The 21,107-nt window shown below is 36.8% G+C and overlaps 1 protein-coding gene across 2 annotated transcripts in view; it reads right to left on the bottom strand.

The window, feature by feature from the left end:
- The window catches only part of LOC126914140 (protein split ends-like), a 380,706-nt gene that overhangs the window by 172,962 nt on the left and 186,637 nt on the right, over positions 1 to 21,107 (bottom strand). The window lies entirely within an intron of this gene.

Below are 21,107 nucleotides of genomic sequence, written 5' to 3'. Positions count from 1 at the left end.
GAAACATGTTTTCTCTTGCTGCCTGAACTATAAATCGAAAACATTACACTATGATGATATATAGTACTGTTCAAAAGTCTTATTATATTTTATAAATAAAAAAATATAATGTTACACGAAGATAAGATTTATTTTAATAAAAATAATCCTTCCGCAGTGCGTGCAGAAACTTTTCCGAAGAATTGTATACGATCTAAGACTTCTGCACTGTACTGTATTTCGCTCTCGATATCTTATTCCTCAACTATAGTGACAAAGTTCGCAATAGCCCGACAGCATTCGACAAATCCCTCGTAGAACATTCGCGTTGCGTCGATTAATCTCACTCGTGCATCTAGCGTTATTACACTTAATAGCCTTTATGGTCGTTAAAAAAAAAGCTACTTTACACGAAGCTGTCGACGAAATAGCGCGCGTGAACACGCCGGAAAGAAAAAGAGGGTGGTTAGGTGGCAAAAGCGGAAGACAGCTGGCGCTGGTTCGTGTCGCGTGCGCCGCGGTAAGCGACAACAGCTCGCGTCGCTTGGCTAAGCACATTAGTCCCGACAACCGTAATTAAAACTGTTACGTGACAACATTGGTCAGGCCCAACGTTATCATACAGTTAGCATCGTCCCCTAATAACAATATATTTTTCCCCCCAATGCCTCTGTGTCGCGTCTGCAGTTCGATTTATGGTACACGCGTCCAGTTGACAGACAACCATCGCGATCGGAATATCTTTAATGGTCACTAAGATTTCGCTAAGGCGCCAAAGTATGTCCGTTTAGAAAACAGCAACCACGATGCAACGCATACATGCAGTGTAAAAGTGACACGACGATTTGATCGCATTGGAAATCGAACCCTTTCCGGCCTAACGATCCTTTTATTGCTCCTTTTTTCGGTCTTTGTTGCTTTCAGCTTGAAGCTCAATTGCTTTTGACAGCATTCCTTTCCTAGATGCTCTTGCAAAATAATTTACTAATTGATACAACCAAGTTTAATTGTAGGTGCGTATGATTTTTTAACCATTCACACGTTAATAGTAAACATGTTAATTTTTATTTTAATTCGCAGCATTTATTGGTGAGTACTGCAATGTAGAATTGAGAATGATGGAATACGCGCTTTTGGCGTCGTTAGATGATTTAGTTCTAATTATAATGAAATTTACCAGCTGTTTGGCACACTTATCCATTAATTCAATATACGTGTGATACGAATGATAACGATGCACTTAAATTCTTCGTTTGATGGCATCGATCCAATTACTTAAGAGAACGAGAGCAATACATACTTCAAAAAATAAGTTTGGGTTTGTTAAATTTTCAACAAGAAAAATTATTTTATGTAAATGGACTTTATGAATATCGTTTTATTGCTCATTGCAATATCTATATTTTAATGAAAATTAAACAGATGCAAGAAAAAAGCAACGAAAACTATGCATGCGTTCATTTTAAAACAATTTTATACATTTGTTTTGCGTGGTAGCTCACTAACCGCATAATTCACAGCATGTGACAAATTTGTTAAATAATTATTCAAATTAAATATGACAAAGAATAAGTAAATAAATAAAACAATTGCAAAACGATCTAACATACCCCTAGCAGGAATTACTACGCTGAAAATATGGTTTCACTATAAATAACATAATGTAAATATTCATATATCCACTTACAAAATTTCTCTCCGTTGTATTCACAAGTATCATAAATAAATGGTATAAATAATAAAGTATCATATATAAATACACCCAGCAAAAATGGAACGATGAATAAGGAAAAATTAATTACGCCCAATTATGCCGCGAAAGGTATACAACTTTATCTTATTTGAATATAAAATATCGCAATTATACCAGCTTGCAGCATTCCACGCAATGTGTTATTTAAAGAGGCCATCATGCAGAATATCGTGTATTAATTATAGCGTATAAAACACCTAGTTTTATAATACATTATGAATAAATCAGTTCTCGTTAATAAAATCATATGGATACTTCGAACAGACATTACTTTAAGTAAATCAATATCTTTTAGAGTAATCACTTTAACCTTTCACTTAAAACAACTTTTTTCCCCCTATCTTTACTTTATCTGTACTCATAAATTCAATGGTAATTGTACCGTAAAATACACAATTTCGAACAACTTAATGGATTTTTAATAACCACATATACATATAGCCACAAATTGAGCTGAAATTATAATATCGTTTAGTAATTATCACGTAGCATTATACAAACACATAAAAAACGTTAACCGTGACTGTCATGAGTATCAGAGCAATATCTTTAATTTTCCACTTAATACGTTTCTTCGCCTGTCTTTAATTCACTCCTATCTACTTAAATAATTCGTAGGGTGTAGAAACTTGGAGCAGCTTAATGGATTTTTAATAAGTATTTACATACCTGCCTCTAACACACATACGCTGTCATAATGTACTTTTTTACCGACATTCCCTTCGAGGCTTCAAGGTTAAAGAACCTTGACCACGACAATCTAAAATACCTGAAACCATTTATATAGAAATCCATTATTACTTCCAGACAGAAGCCAGACGAAAGCTAAAGCGGACGGAAACCACTTCTATTCTTACGCTCTCTACACAAACATCGATCCGCAGAGGGAAAGCAGGAATTTACGAATTAATCGCAAATCGTCTTCCCTTTCATTATACTCGCGCTATCGTCGACGACTCGCCAATAAGCGTATTATTTGCGATATCTCGCAGGGAAAGCTCGTGCATGCGGCAAAAGGTATAATAACTTTCTTGAATGGGAGAACGATACCCGATGGTATGCACGTTTCGCACGTAGCCCCAGTGCCACGTAGACGTGGCGACGGCATGGCATGGCACACCGGACACCGACCATGATTCACGGCTCCTGGGCTTTGCACTCTGTGCATGCGCCACAAGCGTTAATGCCACATTAGCGGCGCACTTTTCCCGAAGTTAATGCACCAGCAAATTCGCATTTAAAGTATCCATTCACCGCGGCCGACGCCGTCCTCGGCTTCAATACTGTTTAACGACGTAATCTATGCGGTCGTTCGGCGGGAAAGAAATCCGTGACATTCGACAATTCACCTGTCGAGGAAATTGCCATGGAACGTTCCTTTAACCCTGGCGACTGGGGGGATAAAAAAATGTAATATGACATATAATATACGCGCATACACGTGGTAAGACATGATATATTGTCGATGAATTTTTTGAATAATTTAAATTGTATACGTTAAATTGTTTGCTCTAATATCAAATTTATATTCTTGTGTTTAATATTTAATTCATCTATGTCAAATGCAAATAGGAATTGTTTTTCATTCATAAATGAAAAAAAAATGTTTGTCACTTCTATAATGAAATTCACATGTCTAGATCTATATTTACTAACTACAAAAATATTATTAAATCAGGAGAATAGCTTTTTTAATTCAGGTAGCACTTATATTAACAGTGATAAAGAATGTCGAAAATTTGTAAGCTTTATAATATTAATTATCATCCGTTCGCTTTTGTAACACGTAGAAACAACGTAACAATCGCGAATACGGTGGTATGACATACAAGTTGTTTGCTAACCGCATAAAGTTTACTTTGCGATGCACGTTTCCAGCCACGTATGCTTCATTCTGGGCGAACGTATCTTATATAATACACCAGTACAATAATTAACGTGAGTGCATACGGAACATCATAGATACAATGTTGCATCTCGATTATCCGGACTAATTGGATGACGTGTAGCCCGAATGATCAAACGTTTGATTAATCAGTTCCGTAATCAAGATTTCAGCGCTCGCGCGCTGTTTGTTTTGTTATATAAATGAAAGATTACATCTCGACATTTGTATTGTTAATCGGGATAACTTCAGAAAAAATGTGCTATTATGAAACCTATTCAATGACAAAATTAACCTTTCAATAGTTAGCCCATTTGTCGAACGTGAGAAACGATTGAACATTTTGTCTGTACTTTGTAAGACATGATTAGATGTTAGATATATACATTGCAGCATCGTGAATTAATCGATTAAATATCTCAGAGCGAATGCATTCGTAATTGCTTACATTTTGCTTTTAACATATTCATATAACCGTTGCAATTCAGATTTATTTTTTACGTATTGTCAAGATATCTCAGATAAGTTACCAAGGACAGTGTATTGGAACAAGGATCAGGTATTATTTAACATGAAGACGTTTCTAACGAGACAGGAGAGTACAATTTAAGGAACAGATACATACACTTTAGTAGCAGTGAATGTATTAACAGACAAATATGTTATACAAATTTATATCAAGTCAAATTAAATTACAGGAAAAATAAGATATTATTGTCCAAGCATTTTCAATTCATTTAAATTATTATAAAATTACTATAGAATGTAACATGAAAATTAAATAAGAAAAACTAACAATTGTAAGAGCAAACTTTATCTATTAACTTCCTTCACTCGTTTCTAAGTATTGCAATCTATCTTTTGTTAAAAAGAAATTAAATTTCAAAAAGACATTCGTTGAATATACTGAATATTTACGATATATAAATGTATTATATATATGTAAGTACGTACCACGCTTATTCTGTACTAGGCAATTGTAACGTTCCATTAGTAGACATACCTGTAACACGATATATTTATATATTATTTACAGATCACTGTAACACACACGTATATTATAACATTATAAGCGACTCAAAATAAAGAAAGTAACCACACACTTTTTAGTACATTTAATAATTATAATGAACTCTCAAAAAGATTAAAGAGAAACGCTACTTTCCTATCGCTTGTTTCGAAAATGATTTTCTATATACAGCTATTTCATTTGCAGACGTGATTACTAAAAGGCTAAGAATTTTTATATGATTGGAACTCATCATACTTGAATATATAAAATAAATATATATGTAATATACGAAGTAAAATTTGTATTCAACGTGTAGATTGCAGATACACGTAAACATCCGCAGATGTATATACTTGATAATTCATACTATGCAGTAAAATGACTTTTCATAATTGCAGAATATGACTGCGAATGTAATGTAAACAATACACGCAAGTCTTCAGAAATTAATCACCTGCCGGAGGCGTACGTATTGGTACCTAGCTGCTTAATAATATATATTAAATTACCTTGATTAGCACTCGTATGTATTACACCATAATCATATAAAGCACCTAAATGTTTGTAAATGTAAATGTAAACGTGCATTTCTTGGATATTAGCAAGAACTACCTCGATCTTTATATGTATATCAAAAAGGCTTTCAGCCGTGCAGCTAAAAGGTTAATTACTCAAATACATGGAAAAATGTAGTATTATAAATTACTCTGCAACAGCTAATAGCATATAATTAGGCTTTATGGACTTAATCGTTAACATAATTTGAAGAAAAAGTCATTTTATCATCGCCGAGATATGAATTACACACATTGCAGCTTGTGGAAATATTTTGCTTTAAACACTAGGAATTCGTGATGGGATACAGGATAAGGTAATGATACCAAACTTTTGAATAGGTGCTGTATATCGATATTAAAGTCTCATTTACGCGGCCACGTAGCTAACGTCCCACGTACACCTATAATTTCCAACAAAGTAACATGTTCTAACATCCGTACCGTAAATTTTAATATTCTTATGATCCCATGCTGCTTACCATTCCATTCAGCTTAGAAGAACAAAGCGTTGCTTTTTATCTGTAGGGAATATCCATTCATCGTTTGCACGTAAGATAAATGCTAACAAAGAGAAAGAGAGGGAGAGAGAGAGAGAGATAGAGAGATCTTGAACGTTTTAACGAACCGCGTTACAAACGAAGAATGACGAACGAGCAATGACCATGGGAATGTTATGCATGATCACGCGATGCGCCTCGTCCCAAATCGTTGTGTTCTCCTTGATCGATTAACGCGAAGCGAATTCGCGTCGTTAAAAGAACGAAATAGGTACACAACAATAACGAGGCATGGGCAAGCGCGATCGGAGTATGCTCGTTAGGAGGTAGATTTCGTTCCACCGATCTTAATGATCCTTGACAATGCATGGAAGCCATTCGTTCACTCAATCGGGAGCACCGCGACGCTATTATTGTTTTGTCGAAGACGTCCCTCCGATTTACGAATAAAAATGATCCGATGTGACGATTAATTCCACTGGCGGGATTATCATTTGGAATACAATTGACGAGGGACGAAAAGGAGAAGGGTGAGAGAGAAAGAAAGAAAGAGAGAGAGAGAGAGAGCAAAAGAGAAAAGAGTATCCAAGAAATTTTAAACATTCTTACGTTAGTAAGTACTAGATTGATGAAAATTAAGATAATGGAGGAAGAGCAATAACCATACGAAAAATGCAGGAGGCTACTGTTATACTAATTCTCTAGAATGTTACGACGATTAGGGAAAAAATCACAATTGCGATCTTTCTTGTTTCGTTTAAAAATATAGCACAGTTTAAGCATACCTTGTATCCATTTAGAAATTAATTTATTTGCAGCATTAATTATTATGAATTCAAACTACGATATTTTATATTAAAATATATATCCTACAAGTGTTGGTTATATTTTAGTCTACAAAATTTAATTATTTCGATCGGCTAACTGAAGAAACAACCATGTCAAGGGATTAAATTTTAGTACAGATATGATAATTATAACTTTTTTAAAAATTAAATAAATTCTTTTATTGTTCTCTTTTAATGGATCAATGATCAAAAGTTATGTAAAAATAAAAGATGAACTTCCTCTGAATTTCCCGAACTTCATTACTAAATCATATTTCATAATGCACCACATATCTTTTTAATACATTTTATCGGAAGTTACTTAGCTCTGATACCAGCAGTGTCCGTTTTAGCTACCTAACGCTCCTCCAACAGCGTTATGAAGAATTCAGGAAGCTCTTAACTCGTATTCCGACATAAATGCACCCAGCTATTCAAGACGCTACGTTCAATTCCGCTCTGAAAGGAAGAAACAGCAATCGCACCCTCATTTAATTAACCCCTTCCAGACCTCCGAAGGGTGAAAAACCTTTACGGCAAAGAAGAAAAGGTAGAAAGTGGGAAAGTTTCAGTTTTATAACGCCGTTGTGTAATAATATAACCACCTACGTCTAACTCATTTACTTCTTTCTTATTCCAAATAGATATTTCCCACCTGCTCTACTCTGTTACATCTCTACAATCCAAGATGCTAACTAACATATGAGATGTAATGATGCAACATTCGAGTACGACTCGTTCGGTGAATTCCGGCGAAGGGGAAAAGAGCAAAAAGAGGCAAGTACGATGAAAAGAAACGCTGTTGGTACGACAGACGATGAGAAGAAACAGTGAGGGAGGGCAGTGATTGGAGAAACTCGGTCCGATGCACGACACATAATGAGATACCGCGGTAAGGAGAACGAGAAGCAACACCGTGCAATAATTTATCACGTAAAAGGTATCGCCTTTGGCGTCCGGTAAATGTTCGTCGATAGGTCACGCCTGTCCCAATGAGAGGCGAAAACCGTGGCGTAAGGCTGCGTTCGCATGCACATACACGGCACCCAAGCGAAATGGACCGGGGACACGTTAAGCATCGGGCCGATCGAACGTCTGGAGAGCCAGTATTTTTGCTCGTTACGAATTATGCGTCGATTGCGTTACCACAGGCCACTTTTGTGTTGCGTTTGAATTACACGGCCCGTGCATTACCCGTGGTCTGTTATTCACGTATAAACCCGTCCTCGCTTGTACCAGCAATATTCGACGTCGATAAACTCGCAGCAAGTTCGAGATAGGAGCCATGCATGCCGGCCCGGCACTGTGCCAAAGACTTTGCTTCCGACATGAGTGACTCTTCCTGCCGTTGATCGAGCGAATCGAAACGATAGGCCGGTTGGTTTGTGATGGGCATTTACGAGCCCGGCCTTTATGATCTTTATTCCAGCGATACGCTATTGCCAGCGCCCAGCCTTTCTACTAAATCCGATTTGTTTAATCCTATTTCGAGAGATGCACCGTGTAAATTGATGAAGTGGCCGTGATACATATTTCCTTCTGACGAGTGACGTAAGACTTTTTCTAGAGTAATAGTAGTCGGTGACATGGATTTATAGGTAGGTTAAATTTTCTATACTGTATGATATAGATTCGGTGAGTAAGGCAGAGATTCGAATGCCACATTTACGTTCGAATAATTTCATTTATATCATAATTAATAAAATCAGTGAAAGATCAAGTTTCTTTTCTTTCTTCTCGTAAGTTATTCGCTATAGTTAGAAAGGCTAGCTCCGAGACAAGTTTGGAAACCTTTCACCGAGAAATTATGTAATGCTAATCGTACAGTCGGAACATAATGCAGATACCGATACCGAAAGAGTCGCTTAATTAGACAGAAGTAAATTGAGTTTTGATAACGTTCCACAGCCACTAATTAGCTGAACTTGCGCAACAGGTTTGATCATCAAACACCGATTTCCAGTCCAATGGTATTTCGTTCAAAAATGTGATACTTGTTTCAGAAAATATACAAAAATTGCATGATGAAACATTGATTTTAATTTGGTAGAATGACGTAATATAGCAGTAGCCTGGAAGTAACTTCAAAATCTTTTAAAATTTATATTAGGAAACAATATAGGTACAAATAAAAATAAACAGAAATTGAAATAAAAAGAAAAGGCACATTCTTCGATCGGATATTCAGGAAAAATTTATAGCACCATAATCAGATACATTGCCAATTGATAAGCGCACGCAACCTCTTCTCATCGCATGTTTTAAATTAATTCCGCCGTTGCTCCGGCTAACAAGGCAGCGTGGCATCTTCGATCAACCTCCGATTAAATATTTTCTTCGCGACAAGCAACAAAACCGTGAATATTAATTATATTCTCAACGGGCAGGACATTGTTACGAATTTCGTGGTGGCTCGAGATTCTGGAAACTCATCGTCGTAAACTTCCGAATTCGTGATCGAACGAGAACAAAGATGAAAGTGAAGACAAGGACGAGGAATACGGTGGACGACAACGACGACGACGAAGAAGACGAAGGATTAAAAAAGAAAAAAAGGAAGAGCTCGAAATCCCAATTACACGTTTGGTCCTGAAGCGAGTGGCCAAGAATCTCAAAGTTTTATCGACAGAATGCGGCGAATCGCGAAGAGTCCGCGAGTTCGCTGAAAAAAAATAAATAAATAAAAAGAAGGTCGCAGTAGGCGCTGCAACGGCGAATTGCCGTGCCCCACCTGTATAATGACGGTGCTCTCCGTTCCTGAAGAGAGGAATGTCGTGCAATTACGGCTGGTGGCCCTCCGCTGCTGCTTGTACGTCGAATGACTTAAGCGGCATTTAGTGGTTTTCGGTGTCACAGAGTTGCTTCGAGGAAAAGAAAAAGAAGTTACACGAGATAGTAATCGGTGAACGACGAACAAATTGCTCCTTTCACGGCCTGTCTGATGGGATTACCTGATCTGCGAATAATCAGCATAGTTGCGGAAACCTTTAAGCCGGCCGAAAGGAACAATGTCACTTTGACTTTCTATTCGGCAGATAATAGTTCCTGGTTCAAGATAACATATTTGATTAAATCGAAAAACAGTTTCGAGATTCAGGAACAGTTTATAATTGCGGATGGCTGACAGAAGAAAGAATTTTTGAGCGTTGTAGTGTGGAGATATTTTTTGCTAATTTCTTTAATGTTTTCAATAGATAGGAATTGTTTATCAGCCTATTGCATTGTATAGAGTACAGAGTATAGAGTAATTGAATCATGAATTTACTCCTTGTTACGTGTTTAGGGTAATATGTAATGCATCATAAACAAATATGAATGGAAATAATCGAATTAAAAGAAATACTTCATATTATAATTTCATATTGCAAAAAAATATGAATACGTGTGTGTAGATCTACATTTCAGATTCGATAACGATAATGACGTAATTACATGTAAATGTAAATAAGTAACATAATTTTATTAAAAAATTCATATTAATATGAAAATATTAAATTATGTCGGAGTTGATAATTAGTACGATATCTTAATCTTAAATTACAAAAGTATTTTAAAAAGTTAATTAAATACCGAGACAGAACTAGTGTAACGAATCTTTTACAATTATTTCTGAAACATCACTTTTGAGCATTCTTCCATTTTATTTATACTTTACAAATAACGAATACAAACATAAAAAGATTTATTACTAAAAAAAAAAAAAAAGAGAGAAATACGAATATCCTGGCTATAACATGAACTGTATATCATTCTAAAATCTTCTATAAAATATTGCAACATGGAAGTTATTTTAATTGAACTGTTTCACGGAAGCTCTCTGGCAAAAATATTACTCTGTCTAAATATCGACAGGAAAGATTATCGGAACTCGACACGTTCAACCAACGATTGGATTTTTCAGCAAAAACTGGCCACACGATACCGTGTTCTGAGAGAAAAATGACCTATCAACGCACAAATTTTTTATACATTACTATGTATAAAAAAAAACCATGTATCGATCCATCTGAGCAACGCCGATGCTTCTACGCTGAATAACGTTCAACTAATCCTAATATTTCTAATTACATTTTGCACGTCACTATTTTTATTCCTGCCGTCAAATAAAATCGATACTTGCAACATGCAAATACTTTAATACGCAAATCTTTACACACTGTACAGATATTTGTTGAAGACATTTTTTAGAGATATTTAAAGGGAAAAGATAATTTTTCTATCATCTATAGCTTTGTTTATTATCAGTAACTGGACGTTCATGCAAATTCATATAATATAAGTAATATAGATAGAAATTTATTAAATATCGAAAATTGATATACTCTCTTTCAACAACTCTGTCATTTATTCGATAGAAACATTCTTTGGATACTTTTACATCGAAATTTACCCAAGAGTTTGACACGTTAAAGCTTCAAAATCTGCATATCTATTTGTTGGACAGTCGCAATATCTTGATTGCCTACGCGAGAGTTAAAGTATAATGTTGTCCAATTCTACAGAAAGGCAGAGTCGTAAACAAGCAATTTGTGACACCTAATTTCATCTACAATCGCTTCCATAAAGGCCTGAAAGGTACTTCTGAAAAAAAGAGTTTTAGTATTATGAAAAAATACTAAGATAAAAACCTAGCTGTATAATGATACCCAAACAAGCTACGCAATAATTTCCAGCCTGAAATGCACGAGAAACAGATATGGTTATCCACAATATTGCATTCGCGACGATTCAAACTGATATACGGCGTAAAAAGGTTTTACGCGTTACGGCGAGACGCTTTCAGAACGTTCATAATCCTACATTTTGCAACTCACAAAAGGCAAGAATCGGCTTGAGTAGAAACGTAGCTACGCCTACGCGCGCATCCGCGAATAAACATCTCAAAACAGGGCTCCTTCCTACGATAATTCAGCGTTCATCAGACAATCCGCGGTGATTCTCGTATGAAATCTCAGGAAGCCGAACGAGGCTTTCTTCTTGCCAAGGCCATTCCGTATTCAATCGTTGGAACGATAACGTTACGCTTGGATGGGGGAGGAGCGGGCTAGACGCGGGAATTCCAAATCATCGTTGGGATAATGAAGTCCTCCGGTGAAGTTCGTGTTATCCGGTAAAATGCGAGCCAGCTTAGCGGCACAATGACTCGATAAATCTTTGGGCCGGGCTCAATCACGCCACTAACGATCTTCTTGGACGATTTCCTGGGAGTACGTGAAACTCATTCGAACGTGGCGCGGAGAGCGCGCGGTTTAAATCCGTCGCATAAATTACCGACGTCCGGTACGCCGTGGCACCCTTTACAGCGTTGTACGTACGTTTTACAACGTCGAAAGGACGTAAAGTCTCGGCCTGCGAAATAACTTCCCGAAGCGGAGCTCACTCTCCCGCGTAGCCGGCGTAATTAATGCCGACCACGTCGATAAGTTTCGCCCGTTTCGCCGGAAGAAATGGCCGAGACCAGACTGTGACACGGGCTCCGGAGAGGGTGGCTCGGGGCCGACACGAAAAACCCGCATTAAAATTCTTGTCCGGAAAAAACGGGCAGAAAATAGCCGGAAAGAGAGAAAGAGTAAAGGGAGTAAGTAAATTAAGAAGGCTCGAACGGAGGAGGAAAAAATAAAAGGCAACTGACTCGTCGTCCACGGGAATGGTACAGATGGCCCAACGTTCCTTTTAATCTTCCCATTCAACGGATCTTTTACTGGGTATTTAAAGGTGAAACGAACGATCCTTACTCGGATTGACGTGCAATTAAGGAAGAGAGAAGTCTATTTTTTCTCAGACGAACGGAAGATTTACCTATTTCGTTTTTAGTATCGAACGTTGAATGCCATTCTTGTAAGTTTCTTAAACGACAGAGAGCAATTAAGAGCAGCAACAGTTTCTTTTATTTGATAACTTTCCATTTCTTCCGATTTTTTATATTAATTTTGACTTCTTTTGATTCCTATTACAATGTGTTAGGTTGTCCGAAAAGTTTCTTTCGTTTTATAAGGAAATAATAGACGTACAATGTTTTTTGTCTTATATTAATTTATTGAAATATACGTGAACATAATAATAGAAATAGAACGTAGTGGATCATATCTAATTCAATGAAATAATATAAAACAGAAATTATTGTTCATCTATTATCACCTTATGAAACGAAAGAAACTTTTCGGACAACTTAATATATAATTCCATACTTAGCATGCATTTTAACGAAGAAGCAGTTGCTTGCGATGGTAACAGATATTTTAGTTTATCAATGTATCACTCATAAACGTTTTCGCTATTACGCACGCTTTGAATCCAGTTGATTATTTCAAGAACGCTGTAACACTCCGCACTCTCTAAAATTAGATCGTAAGAACGCAACCAATCTTCGTGGATCTCGAAGATATCAAAGATCCATCCAAAATCAACAAGCATCGAAATACTCTTCATTCGCAAGGAGTTAAATAAAATGGACCTGTGTCGATCGAGAGCAAGAAACGGTTGCGAACGTGGAGGTAGCGAACGAGGTAATAACGAAGGGCGAGGAATGAGAAAAAAAGGCAGGGAAAAGACGAGAGAAGGAAAGACAATGAAAGATAGGAACGGGGAGCGTGTAGCAGGCGAGTCAGTCAAAGTCAACGACCCACGTGCCACGAGAAGTTGGCCGACGTGGGCAGAGACTAATGGGAAGATATATACCGGCGGCCGAACGTGGATGGATAGACGTAGGTATTACCGGCGTCAGTATCATCTGGCACATCGAGCGCTATGCGAGAGCACGTTGAGCGCGTGGGCGCCGCTCGTTTCGCTTCCATAAAATAGCCTTCGAAGGCTCGCGGCCCGAATGTTTCTGCGGTTCAACGGCGTGGGCATACACGCCGCCACAGAACTGTATTACTACCGATCCCTGTTACCTTAACACTGACAATGAAAGGAGCACGTGTTGCTTCAGCAAGATCAGCCGGTAGGAAAGAGACACCCGCCAGAGAATGTGGGAGACACGTTACCAAGTCGTTAATGTTTTACGAGTTCCTTGTACATTAGCTATCTCGCTACATTCTGATCAGTTATAAACGCTGAGGGGAGTGGGATACAGTAGACCAACAATCCGTCCCAACAGTTTCATGGAAACATGATTAATGATTTTTTTTCAAGAATCTCGTATTTCTCAAGCGTTGATGGTCTTGTGTTATTAATCATGTAGTTTAAGAACTGTGTATCTTGGAGACTCCTAGATGTTAATACCTTTTTATGTTGTAACGCCACGATCGTTATGAAAGGTATCATCGTTGAAGAATTATGTGTCGTGAAGAAAAATGAAACGCCTGGTAGTTGTAAACAGAGATTAAGATGTTGGTGGAAGCTAGAGAATGTATCTTCTTCAGAATCAGTAGAAGATGTTCTAATTTTGAAGTTATACAAATGGAATATCTTGAAGAAGTTCAGATACAAAGGTAGAAAGGAATAGAAATATGAAACGATGTGTGGTGCATGTAGAAATTTGATCGATCATTTTGATATACGTATTTTCCTCTTGATATCTGGGCCAAATTTTTCTAAATTTTTAATCGTGTCGATCGATCTGAACCGAAACAAAAATTAGACAAAATTAAACTCTTTTCTTCAACCGTCACGTCCAGATGTAATCATTACACATACATCTCGCAATAAAACGCCGAAACGTTGCAATTGTACAGCATGATTTATTTCTGACGATATAATTGATCGACGAGTTGGATTAAACAGTTCCATGAATCTTTCATTTGCAAATAAGCACAAACGGATAGCTACAAAATAGGGGGACGCGAGATGAATAGAAAAGTCTACGAAAGATGTATTGCAAGAAGATTGCAGAGAATAACTGTTACGTGGCCAATTCGATTTAGACGTTTAACAATGCGGTTCATTGTTTCTCGCTGGATGCCATCTACAAAACGGATGTTTTCATGGCGAAAAATGGCCACCCACGCAACATTGCAAGACACTGGCGTGCTAATCGACCACGGGGTCCTGTAACAAGCCGGCCGCAAGCCAAGCCACTTAGTTGACCGTCTTTGCGGCTGAAGCAGTTTCCAAGCAGTTTTGCATCGTCCTGTGAAATCCATTCATCGCGCATAAAATATGCTGAATATCGCTGTGGCTTCGTGTAGAACACGTTTCGAGAGATTTAAAGGTGCTTAATATGTGCTATAAACCGTGCTTTAATATGTAATAATATTTATTAATAATTTATTTAATAATAATATAAAAGTAATAGTAAACATAAATAATAATTTATATATATATTTAATAATATTAATATTCGATAATAAAGCTGAAGGATTTTAGTAATTTGTTATAATTGGAAAAATAGGCTTTATTATTCAGTTATTATTTCGCAACAGATAATAATTCGCGTAATTAATTTTATTTGAAAGGTGGAAAACGATGGAAATTTCGAATATTTCAACGTATCTTGAAAAATAAAAATAATACTAGATAGGATATTTTAATTAAGGGGCCAGAAATTTTGTCCTCTGTCTCAAAGTGCATTCAAAATACACATTACTGAAAATCATGTAAAATAGAAAAATATTTCGTATGGCTTTGAAAATGCTGTCTAAAAGTCTCGTAATTTTGGAAAATATTTTGAATAGCTTTCGAAATTATTATTAAAAATCATGTTAAATAGAGAGAGTGTTACCCACTCGACCTCGATATTTACGCACCAGTTTAAGATACGTACCACTCGAAACCAAGCTTTGAGCAGTCGCTTTGCAACACGCGCTGAGTTTGTTGGTGAACTGAAATATACGGTAGGAAAGCAAACATTGCATAATGACCTACAGAGTCGGGAAATCGGTGTTTTGCGCAGACCTGCATCGGCCCTGTAATTCGATGGGCTAAAATGAACGCAGTGAAATCCACGATGATGCACAAGCAATTAGCAAAGTCCTCGTGCATGCGACTCTGATGCCAGAGGAACATTTAATGGCTCTGATGTTAGTTACGTACCGGCTCGTTGACAAGTTACATTTACTGAAGCTGTCAACGACGACACCAGAACTCACGTTTCAAAGAGACGAGACGCTTTTTGAAATTTCATCCGCCGTCCCGCGTTCGTACAGAACGCGACGAAACAGGTCAACTTTCTGCTCGGCAGCTTATTCTCGATTGACGTTAAGAATTTATGGAGGACATCGTCCGCGAACGAACTTCGTTTGACAAAGATTGAGTGGAAAGAGGAAGTTTTACCACATTTATAGACATGCAGAAATATTTATTCGAAGAGGAAAATTTAGAACTTCTATTTCAATAATGTAACTGAAGAAACTTGTTTCGATATCATTCGAGTTTCAGAAATTTTATTTATGTATCTGTATTCCAACTTACCTATTAAGTTCCCCGAATTATATGATATATTAATTTTACTATATAACTTACATAGAGGACGATCGATTTTCATCCAAGGATTACTATAATTTATTTATTAATTTCGAACTACACGATTCATATTTACTGCGAAGCATATTATGCCGATTTTGATCAATTTTTTATTACTACAACAGTTTTCATATTATTTTATAACACGTTAATTAAAATTATTGATTTTATTGAAATTTCACATGAACAATTGAAATGATTCAATAATATATTGTGTATTTCAATACGAAAAAAACATTAAAAGACGTTAAATAGGAGGAAACCCACAAAAGTGTTTGTGATACTTATAACCCATTGATAGTTGTCAAAAGTATATGAAAAATGGAAAGTCAATCTCGCGAAATAAAGTGGCAAGTTCCTGCACGATTTCAAGTAAACTATAAACATAATGAGCAGAGTCAACAACGGGTTATCGGATGACCATAATTTGGCAAAGTATAATCAAATGCGAGAAAGATTATGTATTTAAGTACACTGAAATCTCTTAAGAATCCTTCACGCGCACAAGAAGTTATTACACTTTAGAACTTATTCAACCACTCAGCTTTTATTTTATTTCCTTTTTGTTCGACATCAACGTCCTCGACCGTGGACTCGGGACAATTACACAACGACGACGTTTTGACAAGAAGAAAATTACAGACAATTGTCGGTGCTCGGACAATTATCTTCGAACCTGCAAGTTTCTCCTCCGGTGGATTCGTTCGTCCACCGAGACGAGCCGAAAACGGAGCTAGGAAATTATGAGCCGGTGTACACGACAGAGCTAATTGAAAATAATTGGCCGGCCGGTTATGCGCGGCTCGAGACACGAAGCGAGCATAAATCTCTGATAATTCGTCGTATAAAGCAGGAGAGGATGCGAATAATGACGAGCATCTCTCGGTGTACGTAGAAGGCAGGATAAAGTGGTCACGGATTAAAAAGCCACGGCCGGAGGAAACGGAGGGAAATCGATTTATTTAACGAGCGGAAGTCTCTTTTTGTCCTTTGCTGCCGCCGTTTTCATAAAGGAACGAGACCTGTGACGATATGTCCGAAGCCACGAATAATGGAGAATGAAAGAAGATTGATGAAACAAAGTGAGATTCGGTTCGGGAATAATACAAAGACCTCGTGTCTTTATGCTCGCGTAAAATGTGAAAGCAACGTAGAAGCACGGGAAAGTAATTACCTTGCTGCGATATTAAAATAACAAACGAAACGGTTGGTTTATCTCTATAGTAAAACGAAACGGAATAGGAAAATCGCTGGTGAGCGGGAATTATAAAGAATTAATTGGAGACCAAAGTGAGAAAAATATGAGTCTACTTTTGATGACGATCTGATTTTTATTTTACACTTGGTGGCTAAGAAAAGTATCTCAATACAGAATAGTCAGGGAAGAAAAATAACTTGATAGGTTCGAAGACATAAGTCTTTTAAAAGTATGTGACGAATCTGTGAAATGTGTAAGAAAATCTGAATATTTTGTACAAAGCGAATAATAGTTTAATTTAATTAATACTAACGTTTATATTTATAAATCTGAGAAAAAAATATTTAGCTCGAAATGAAATACCAAAATAATGTTAACGTGAAATTTGGTGAAAATATACTGAATTTTATAATTGGTTTTCTATAAAAGGTGAAACGTAACTTAACATGTTTTTGACCTGCAGCCTGCGATTGTATAAATGTAGCGAAAAAGAAGATTTATTCGATCTGTGCAATGGAAAAAAGAAATTTATCACAAGGGATACATTATTACCAGTTTAAAAATTTTTTACGTCCGATTATGCTTTTTTATCATTCAACTTTAATACTTCGTGTTTGAGTGAAGCTAATAATCTGTGTGCCATGTACGAATGTACGTTTGATATATCTGTGCATGCACATCCGGCCTGGTAACTTCGTTCTTGGAGCACAGCCCACATCGTCTGTTATTCATATTCACGCTGATTGAGATGGAACTGTGTGTCTGAAAATCCCGGTTACGACTGGAACGTCACCAACCCTTTATTCCTTTCTCTCCTTTTCGACGTCTTTGCCTTCGAGTTGCATGAATTGGAGCGAAGATAACCAGTGGAATCGTGTTCTCGATATAGAACACGGCTGCAATTTAAAATATCCACTATTCTTATTGTTTCACTATTCGATATGGACAGATCTTTAATTTCTCATAAACTGCGATAAAAGAAACATAATATCGCACAAAAACATTTCTTGCGAAGAAATTTCATTTAATGGTTTAACATAATTTTGTATGAGACCATAATATATTAAGTAAAAGGTGTTAGGTTGAAGTATATGAAATATCGTTTTGACGAGTTAATACCATCCATTATATATCTTTCTATCGTTAATTATCATATTAAAGAAGAAGAGAATTGTTATGAAAATATCAACACTATTCAATGTCAACCATCATGAATAATCAGAATATTTGTATATGATTTTTCTATATGGATTTATACCCTGTCTCGAAGAAAATGACATGAAAGTCATTGAAAACAGAAGTTAAAGATATCTTCCACTTCACCTAAATAATTTTTAATGCATAAATTATCCTACAACAACAATAAATGAAGGCTCGTTAACAGCACCATCCCAACAATTTTTCCACTCTACAACTGAACCTTTCTTCTTAGGAATATGAAATAACAAAGATAGGTGAAAGGGATTTACACCTTTTCTTCTCCAAATCTTTTACGAATCTCGCAAGGAAAAGTCAAATGAGCTTAAAAGTGAAGCGAATGGAGCTCTGTCTAGTGTCAATGTCTGCCAAGGTATTCGTATTGAATCTCAAAGGAGTACATAATACCAGCGCGGAAAAATCCAAACAATCTTATAGCCTCTCCCTAGCCGGGGCAACACCTCTAATATTATTCGCCTCATTATCATGAAGACGATCCTCGATCGCGCAACTCGCGGCGTCATAAAGCAAGTTTGCGAGCGAGCGAAGCGGCCGGTCGGATTAAACGCGATAATCGGTCCGATAAGAATTTAATTAACGCGTTATATATCTCGCAACGCGATACAAGAGCACCCGAACTCCGCTCGTAAATGCTTAGAAAAGATACCGGTGAGATTCTGCGTGGTCTGGCATGCGTGTCCCGCGGCATGTAATATCACGTGCTCTCTCGTTTTTCTACCAACACATTTACTGTACTCTCCGGCTCTTTTCCTCGCCAACTTCTCTCCGCCTTATCGTCGTAATATCGGTGCTGGGCCATTACCATATTATCTTGGGTTCACACCTCGCCTATGGACACGCCGGTAGCTGATCCGATACCGATCGGTTCGCAAAAAGCATTTATAATCGTCCGCAATTAAAGCGGTTCCACTCGGGTCTGTTCGTTTACGGCATTGCGTCGTACCACATTATTTTATGTACTTGTTCACCGCGTTCATTATATCGCACCGTCGTTCGTCCAGGAGGGATTCGGTCGAAGGAGAACGCGACTTGAATACGAAAACGGGCGGACGATCGTTTCGTCGATCGTACACGATTTTCTCGATTTTAAATCACCTTTGAATACCGCGTGACGCTTGGATGTTACTACGCCGAGAATGAGAAAAGGTTGTATTGCATGTTGATTTCATCGATTTCGCTGCGCGATGGATATTTAATTTGGATACTTTACGTCAAGGAATATCGTTTCCTTACGCCGTTTGGGTCAAGAAAGTACTTAAACACTAACCATGGACATCTTTTATGTTCGCAATGTACGTTTCATATAAAACAGTTTGAAACTTCATTAGCATCGCAATGAGATGCAATTGGCATGATTATATTGGCCGGAGAAAACAATTTGAAAATCTTATTGAAATAATTCATGAAATGCAGAATGTATCTACTATGAAATTGTAAACGAATTCTTTAAAAATAGATCATGAATTAATATTTAATATGAGGAATTAATAATTTTAAGCTATTATGAATCTTTTACTTTGAACTTGTTTCTTTCTTATCACACCCCATCTAAATTAGAATTCGTATAGGAATTACAAACGCGGAACCACAGAATCTTATACATATATATAATAATACTTGTTAAAAAATGTAAAGTTGTTGAATATAGAAATTCTAAAATTGTAAGAACGAAAGTAATCAGGGAAAATAGCACCGCACCAGAGTAGCGTAAAAAACAACAGATTCATAAAGAAACCTTCAGGAAGCTATCATATCCTACGCGAAATGTTATTCAACGTAAGTATGATTCAAGATTAACATAAAGCATATTCATTTATTGTATAACTCTAACATTCGATCCAGAAGCCTTCCTAATGCAAATTAATTTAAACCGGGGAAATTTTTCAATCAGAAATAATTACCATGTAATCAGAATACAATTGTATGCAATATAAATTCACGTCATTGGAATAGCATTTGAATCTTATTAAATGGAAATGGGATTAAAGAGTCGCAATAGAAAAGCACAGCATAACTTACGTACAATGTATGTATATAATTTCCACTAGAAGTAAAATCCACGTAACGTAGGATCGAGTGTCGTTTCATTTTCAGTTTCTAAACCTAATAAATTTTACATAACCATTCATTTCTTAACATTGTTTCAAATCGTACCACGATTACGATAAATATGTGCATAAATTTGTTCTAAAGTCAACAAGAACAATGTATTCCTTTCAAACGACATAATTTCTTATAATCGGAAACATAACACTCATATTTCCAATCCACTGTTTTCGTGAACAAAATATTTTCGCGCGAGCATGCTATTTGCATACCGCGTGTCGCATTATTTGCACAAATGTAAACTTATCAATGGCCTGCCCAAAAATTCACCGAATTTCGTCGAACGATATATCTTTGTAAATACATACATAGTCGCCGTGTTACCCGAAAAATTCCCGATCGGCCACCGATTAAAAATCGAAAATACGTTTTTATATATTCTCGGCTCGATTACAAATTGCCGAACCACCGGCAATCATGTAGCCGCTCACGAAACGCAAATAAGCACAAACGTCCAAACGCATCTGCCCTCTCTCCATTAAAATGCTCAGCCATGCGTTTCAGGGTATTACATTATAATTAAAGGACTGGAAGCGTCATCGACCCTCTGATAGCAATTTCGCGTCGTCAGCCGCGTGATCACGAGAGCAATTTATCATTCGAAAGTATCAATGGACGTTCCTTTACGATCGCAGAAAAACAATCCGCATAATCATTTTACCGCGAACGAACG

This window comes from Bombus affinis, chromosome 3 (genome assembly GCF_024516045.1).
Source record: "Bombus affinis isolate iyBomAffi1 chromosome 3, iyBomAffi1.2, whole genome shotgun sequence".
Taxonomy (NCBI): domain Eukaryota; kingdom Metazoa; phylum Arthropoda; class Insecta; order Hymenoptera; family Apidae; genus Bombus; species Bombus affinis.
Note: the sequence above shows the minus strand (reverse complement) of the source record. Positions and strands in the feature narration are given on the sequence as shown.